At 32.4% G+C, this 6,513-nt stretch overlaps 1 non-coding gene across 1 annotated transcript; it reads left to right on the top strand.

The window, feature by feature from the left end:
* The first annotated feature begins 1,272 nt into the window (after nucleotides 1–1,272).
* Nucleotides 1,273–1,389, top strand: LOC132753172 (U5 spliceosomal RNA). Its single transcript, XR_009628916.1, has one exon. It is a non-coding gene; the product is annotated as a U5 spliceosomal RNA (small nuclear RNA).
* Nucleotides 1,390–6,513: the final 5,124 nt, after the last annotated feature.

Raw genomic sequence — 6,513 nt, 5'->3', positions numbered from 1 at the left:
TTATGGGAAAAAACCCCAAAAAAAAACAAAACAAGTAAGTTATTTTAGACAATGTGAAATAGTGTCATTTCTTTAGAAGAAAAAAGAATAAATATAAATCTTCTATATCCTATATATATCTATCTTAGATATTAAAATATGTTGTTTTTTTTTTTAAAAAATTATGATTTTTCATCCCTACTTGTGGACCCAATGCAAAAAAACCAAAACAACAACAACAAAAACAACAACAAAAAAACGGTTAATCATTTAAGATAGATACATATAGGATAAAGAGATTTGTCTGTGTTTGTGGCCTTAACATAAGATCCCTGAAGTTACTAAACATATAAAGTATATTTCTGAACATTAAAAGTATATTTATCACATATTTTTGTGAAATGTGCAATGACAATGTACTTTAGAAGACTTGGATGGATGTCCCCCTCCCCGTCCCTCATGGGCACGTACATTGTTATATCAAACATTACACTGTTACTAATGAATATAAATGTATGTTTAATAACCTTTTCAAAACAATTGGGGTGACAGATACAGTATTTTCTTATCAATTATAAAAAAATGAAAAATAATGTGAAGAAAATGTTGAAAAAAGCTCAAAATTAAAAAAGCGGGATGTTTTTGCACAGTAAAAAAAAAACAACAAAAAAAAAAAAAAAAAAAACAACACAAAATTATCCAAAATATTAAAAACATTTTTTTTTATTTCATTTTTTTTTTTCATTTACCTATTAAGACTTAATGTAACACTTTTTTTATTGTTAATAACCTTAGTCAAGTGACCTGGTGTTATTTTGTCACATTTTATATATATATATAATATTCATCATGGTAATTAAGGTATAACTGCACTATTGTTGATAAGCCTTATCTGCTCGTAGATGTTTACATTGTTCGTGATCTGAAAGAAAGATAACCTGAACAAAGATAAATGATCAACATGGTTGTATCTGGTTGTCACCCTTGACTAAATAATGCATGATATCTATAAATAGCCTCTGAACAGGAAATGAACCAGTTTAATATTCTCTTTGTTACATATTTGAACAAATATCCCATTTATTTCAAAACGTTTGATTTTTGGTGCATGGTTAACTCAAATTTAAGTGGAAGATATAGTTAGTTTAATGTATTATGATAAAATTAATCATTTTATATTTCAGGTTTATTATTATTCATGTATTTTTTATGGATATTTGAAAAGTTGAATTGGTCACCATACTCCTGTTGTAAAATTTGTTGTATATAAACCTTAAATTTTGTGTTTAAAGTTAACTCTGGTTTCACTACAGTCACGAATAAATCTTTCGCCTTTTACTAAAGATTTCCGTGCAGTGGAACAATCAATGAGTCTATAGACTTATTTCTGAAATCCTTCTAACGAAGGATACTTAACCCTTTACCACATATATACACGAAACAACGCACTTTCGACCCCCCCCCCTTTTTTAGGCCTCAAATAGTGAAAAAATGTCCTGTTTGGGCCCAAAACATAAGTTTTCGTTTGAGAAATGTTGCTAAAAAAATTGAGCACTTTTTCTGCGCCGCCCCCCATCCAAAAGATACATCAGGGGGTTGCCAGAAGGGGGATGTGCCCCCTTCTGTTAGGGGGGTTTGAAGGGGGGAGGAGTCCCCCTCATCGCCAAGAAAATTTTAGACTTGTGAGAGGCTAAAAATGACCCCAGGTCGATCATAATGTAACGTTTAACCAACGCTGAAAAGCCTTTGACTCTATCTCAATCCCTTGAGCAGTTGCAGCACTTTGAAATAAATTTTGACGGAAAAAATCGAGGCAAAATAGTGATTTTTGGCAATTTTGAGATGTCCCCTCGTTGCCATGGTAACAGAAAATTTAAGACTGAGCATGTCGTTACCAGGGCTGGGAATCAAAACTGCGTCGTATCCTACAAAATGTAAACAAATGCCGCCATCTTGGAAGCGAAAAACGTATGTTTTTGTTTATAACTCTTTTTCTTGGAAATGACTGAAAACAAGATATATGCATTAACACGCTACACTATTTTCCGCTTGTTCGGTATATGTTGCTTGCACAACTATTTTGTAAAACAAAAGTTATAGCGAACTTGCAACTCGAAGCGGGGCAGAATTTTTATGAAAATGTGTGGATACGAAGCAGTTCATATTGCTTTGTCTATCGTTTTGCCTTCAAATCAATTATATACTCGTTTTCAGAGTTCACCGTAAACGTCAAAACATAATTTTGCATCATTTACTTAACTTTCATTTAAAAGAGATGTTTATTTTCTAAGAAAATAATGATTTTTACGAAATGATACGACGCAGTTGAAAATAAAATATGATACGACGCAGTTGTATTTTTGGCAGTCTTTTCAACAGGGATAATTTTGGCAATATTTTTCTATTTTATGGAATAATCACTTGCGCTAGATAAAAACCCAGATCATTTGCGGTGTAAAGCAATGTTCTGTTGATTATTTAGAATACAATGTGTCATGTCCAATATAACATTTAATTTGAAAGTTTACATTGCGGAAGCTACTTTTCAGTTAAACATGAACATGTTACCTTATTGATCATAATATCTGAAATAATTTCTTATATTTTCCTGTATGTTCAATATTATCCCTAATTTTTTTCGCAAAAAAAAAAATGTAGAAATCTATTAACTTAAATTCATTTTGGCTAGCTACGCTCTAAGTTAACTGTGGTTCTGCATGTTCTGGGTAATGACTGCTTTTTTGTGGTTTCTTTTCAAACTTTCACTCTACACATTAGCTTTACTAGGGGCGAGGACCTCAGGTGCGCCTTTGTGCATTATTTCAGGCAAAATGTTGTACCTGCAGAGAACCGTCGACATTTTGAAACTAGCTTGATAGGTTTTCCACACAAAAGAATAAAAAGTCCCTGGTGGTTTTCGAATTCATAGCAGTTCAGTTCAAGTGATTTGAATTCAGTAAACATAAACAGCTCGGCCTCGGTCGGACACACCTGTCTGATTTGTTTTTTCAACAAAATTTGTTAACGTCAGCTGTACAAATAAGCAGCTTTTTTATTAACTTCTGGCGTGAAGTTTTAAGATTATAAATATTTGAAATAATTATAAAGAGAATAAAATTTAAATTTCTTATTTCGGTATTAATAGCAGAGAAATTTTCAATGTAAACAGGGGGTAATCCTCTGTGAAGTCATTTTCTGAAAACTTTTGTTTAAGTTTTCAGGCAATTCATTATCAAATAAAAATCACACTTTAGTATGAAGGTATGTTAAGATGTCATGTCTCTAGTCTGTTGAAAATTCGATACGATAATCTGACATTTTCTGTTCAATATTGTGAAAACTTAATAATTCTTCAATACTGTTGAAAGATCATGTCTGCCTATATCTGTATCAAATTTATCGGTGCATAGCGTAAAATACCTTTGCAAAACGGACACCTTTTTTACAAAATAATTTGTAGTTGTATCATATGTAACTCGATTTTGAAAAGTTTTTTGATGGAAAAGAATGATACTTAAGTGCAAATATAGAAAAAATACATTCCGTCGACCTTTCCTCATCGGCGATAAAGAAACGCAGGGGTAAAGTTCCGCGGCGCTGAACATAAAATGACTAAACGGAACGCATAACCTACTTGCAAAAATATATTGTAGCTTAACCATTTATAATATAATTTAAAAAATTTAATGTTCAGTTTCAAATAATAAAGCTCATCTGTCCTCGTCGATTATTAAGAAAATGAATGCAATAAAATTGGCACTAAAAGACATAAGTAATAACGGAATTGACGGAAATTATTGCTCATTACAAGTAACAACGGTAGGCATGCAATTTGCGCATTCCCGATAGCGAGAGACCTTTTCAAAATTTGTAATTTTTTCTCTTTTTTTTTAAGAAAAAAGTCATTCCTGATTAATACAGGGTCCAGTGGAGGTTACACTGAATTTTGTATCAAAAATAGTAATCACTCCCATTTCGAACTCACGTGAACAAGTTTATTAGCATGCTAAGGCAACAGTAGAACACGTTGTCATATGGATGTGCGATCACGTGTTTCAATATATATTGCATTTGATACAGCTTTTCGGAATTTGTAGATGCTTATGATTAGTACTAAAATGCGACCGAAAAATGCAGCCTTAATAGAATTGTATTACATTTCCATTTTTATGAAACCAATGAGTGACCTCTGCTTTTGACTTCAGTTGTAAACAAGAAATGTTGTAGGACGTTATTGGCATACCTAGCACATAATTTAAATAGTTTAACCCATATTCAGCCTGCAATGAAAATACAACTGCGTCGTATCATATTTTATTTTCAACTGCGTCGTATCATTTCGTAAAAATCATTATTTTCTTAGAAAATAAACATCTCTTTTAAATGAAAGTTAAGTAAATGATGCAAAATTATGTTTTGACGTTTACGGTGAACTCTGAAAACGAGTATATAATTGATTTGAAGGCAAAACGATAGACAAAGCAATATGAACTGCTTCGTATCCACACATTTTCATAAAAATTCTGCCCCGCTTCGAGTTGCAAGTTCGCTATAACTTTTGTTTTACAAAATAGTTGTGCAAGCAACATATACCGAACAAAGTGGAAAATAGTGTAGCGTGTTAATACATATATCTTGTTTTCAGTCATTTCCAAGAAAAAGAGTTATAAACAAAAACATACATTTTTCGCTCCAAGATGGCGGCGTTTGTTTACATTTTGTAGGATACGACGCAGTTTTGATTCCCAGCCCTGGTTACAAAGGCAATGGTCCAGTCAACATTTGTGCCAAGTTTGATTAGTATTGAAGCATTTTTCATAGTTTCATAGCAGTTTGAACTTGTAACAGGAGGCTTTTCAGTGAAAACGGCCATTTTTCACAATATGCTCATGGGGGAAAGGGTTAACTAAAAAAATTATAAATGTTACAAAACAAAAATTTTTCACCAAAATTAGGTGAAAGACCACATGTTAACATGGAAAAACTAGTTTTTAGGTGATTCCAAAGATTTTCATCATTTTTTGTTAACCCTTTACCACAAATATACGCGAAACAACGCACTTTCGACCCCCCCCCCCTTTTTTAGGCCTCAAATAGTGAAAAATTGTCCTGTTTGGGCCCAAAACATAAGTTTTCGTTTGAGAAATGTTGCTAAAAAAATTGAGCACTTTTTCTGCGCCGCCCCCCATCCAAAAGATACATCAGGGGGTTGCCAGAAGGGGGATGTGCCCCCTTCTGTTAGGGGGGTCTGAAGGGGGGCGGAGTCCCCCTCATCGCCAAGAAAATTTTAGACTTGTGAGAGGCTAAAAATGACCCCAGGTCGATCATAATGTAACGTTTAACCAACGCTGAAAAGCCTTTGACTCTATCTCAATCCCTTGAGCAGTTGCAGCACTTTGAAATAAATTTTGACGGAAAAAATCAAGGCAAAATAGTGATTTTTGGCAATTTTGAGATGTCCCCTCGTTGCCATGGTAACAGAAAATTTAAGACTGAGCATGTCGTTACAAAGGCATTGGTCCAGTCAACATTTATGCCAAGTTTGATTAGTATTGAAGCATTTTTCATAGTTTCATAGCAGTTTGAACTTGTAACAGGAGGCTTTTCAGTGAAAACGGCCATTTTTCACAATATGCTCATGGGGGAAAGGGTTAAACAAACCAATTAAAGATAATAATATTGTCAGTTTTTGTTAAGTGTTATGATTTTGTTCAAAACCATCATATTATGATGTGGTAACAGATTGGTGATCTATATCATCACTTGAAATGCTGTAAAAATTGGTTGCATTTTATCAGTCTGTATATTAAAATATTCCCCCCCTGACCCTTTACCACATTGGTTGTTTTTGTTGGTTCATCTAAACAATGCCTCAGATAAAAAAGAAAACCCTGTTCATGAAATAAATTTTATGTTAAAAATAAAAATTATATTTTAAAAATCTTATTTGTTTATTAGAAATACTGCAAATTGATTGGTGAAATGATACTAGTAGTTAAATTACACATTAAAATTGTATCCTTAATTTGTATTCTCAGGAAAAAAGGGGTAAGAGTGATTTTTGAAAAGGGTCAAGTGACTATATAATAAATGCAAAAAAAAATTATATTGGGCTTATTCCAGGGTTTCAGAATTGTCTAAAACTCAAAATGTCTGGGGATGGGGTACTTTGTTTACAACTGAATGTTTAAAAATATACTCTGCTTGAGTAAATATATTTTAATCACAGAAGTTTATTGAAATCTATGAAATCGTTATTGAATATGTCTATTTTGAATAATATAATGAATAAACTGATGTATGGGAAGCTGCGTTTCCTATTACAGGGAAAGAAAAAATTTCTTTTTCTTGAAAAAGGTGCCAGTTTATATTTCAATTCATATTGTAACCATTTGTTGTGTGTAGAATTATAAACCTAACCATGAGTATCTTCTTTGTGTGCTGCTTTGTCAAAACATGTTATTTCTATGTTTACAAAGTAATCAATATTTTCTAATATGATTATCAAATTTGAGCATAGTATATCAAGATGGA

This window comes from Ruditapes philippinarum, unplaced genomic scaffold (genome assembly GCF_026571515.1).
Source record: "Ruditapes philippinarum isolate M1 unplaced genomic scaffold, ASM2657151v2 ctg7155_1_1_1_1, whole genome shotgun sequence".
NCBI classification, from domain to species: Eukaryota; Metazoa; Mollusca; class Bivalvia; order Venerida; family Veneridae; genus Ruditapes; species Ruditapes philippinarum.
Note: the sequence above shows the minus strand (reverse complement) of the source record. Positions and strands in the feature narration are given on the sequence as shown.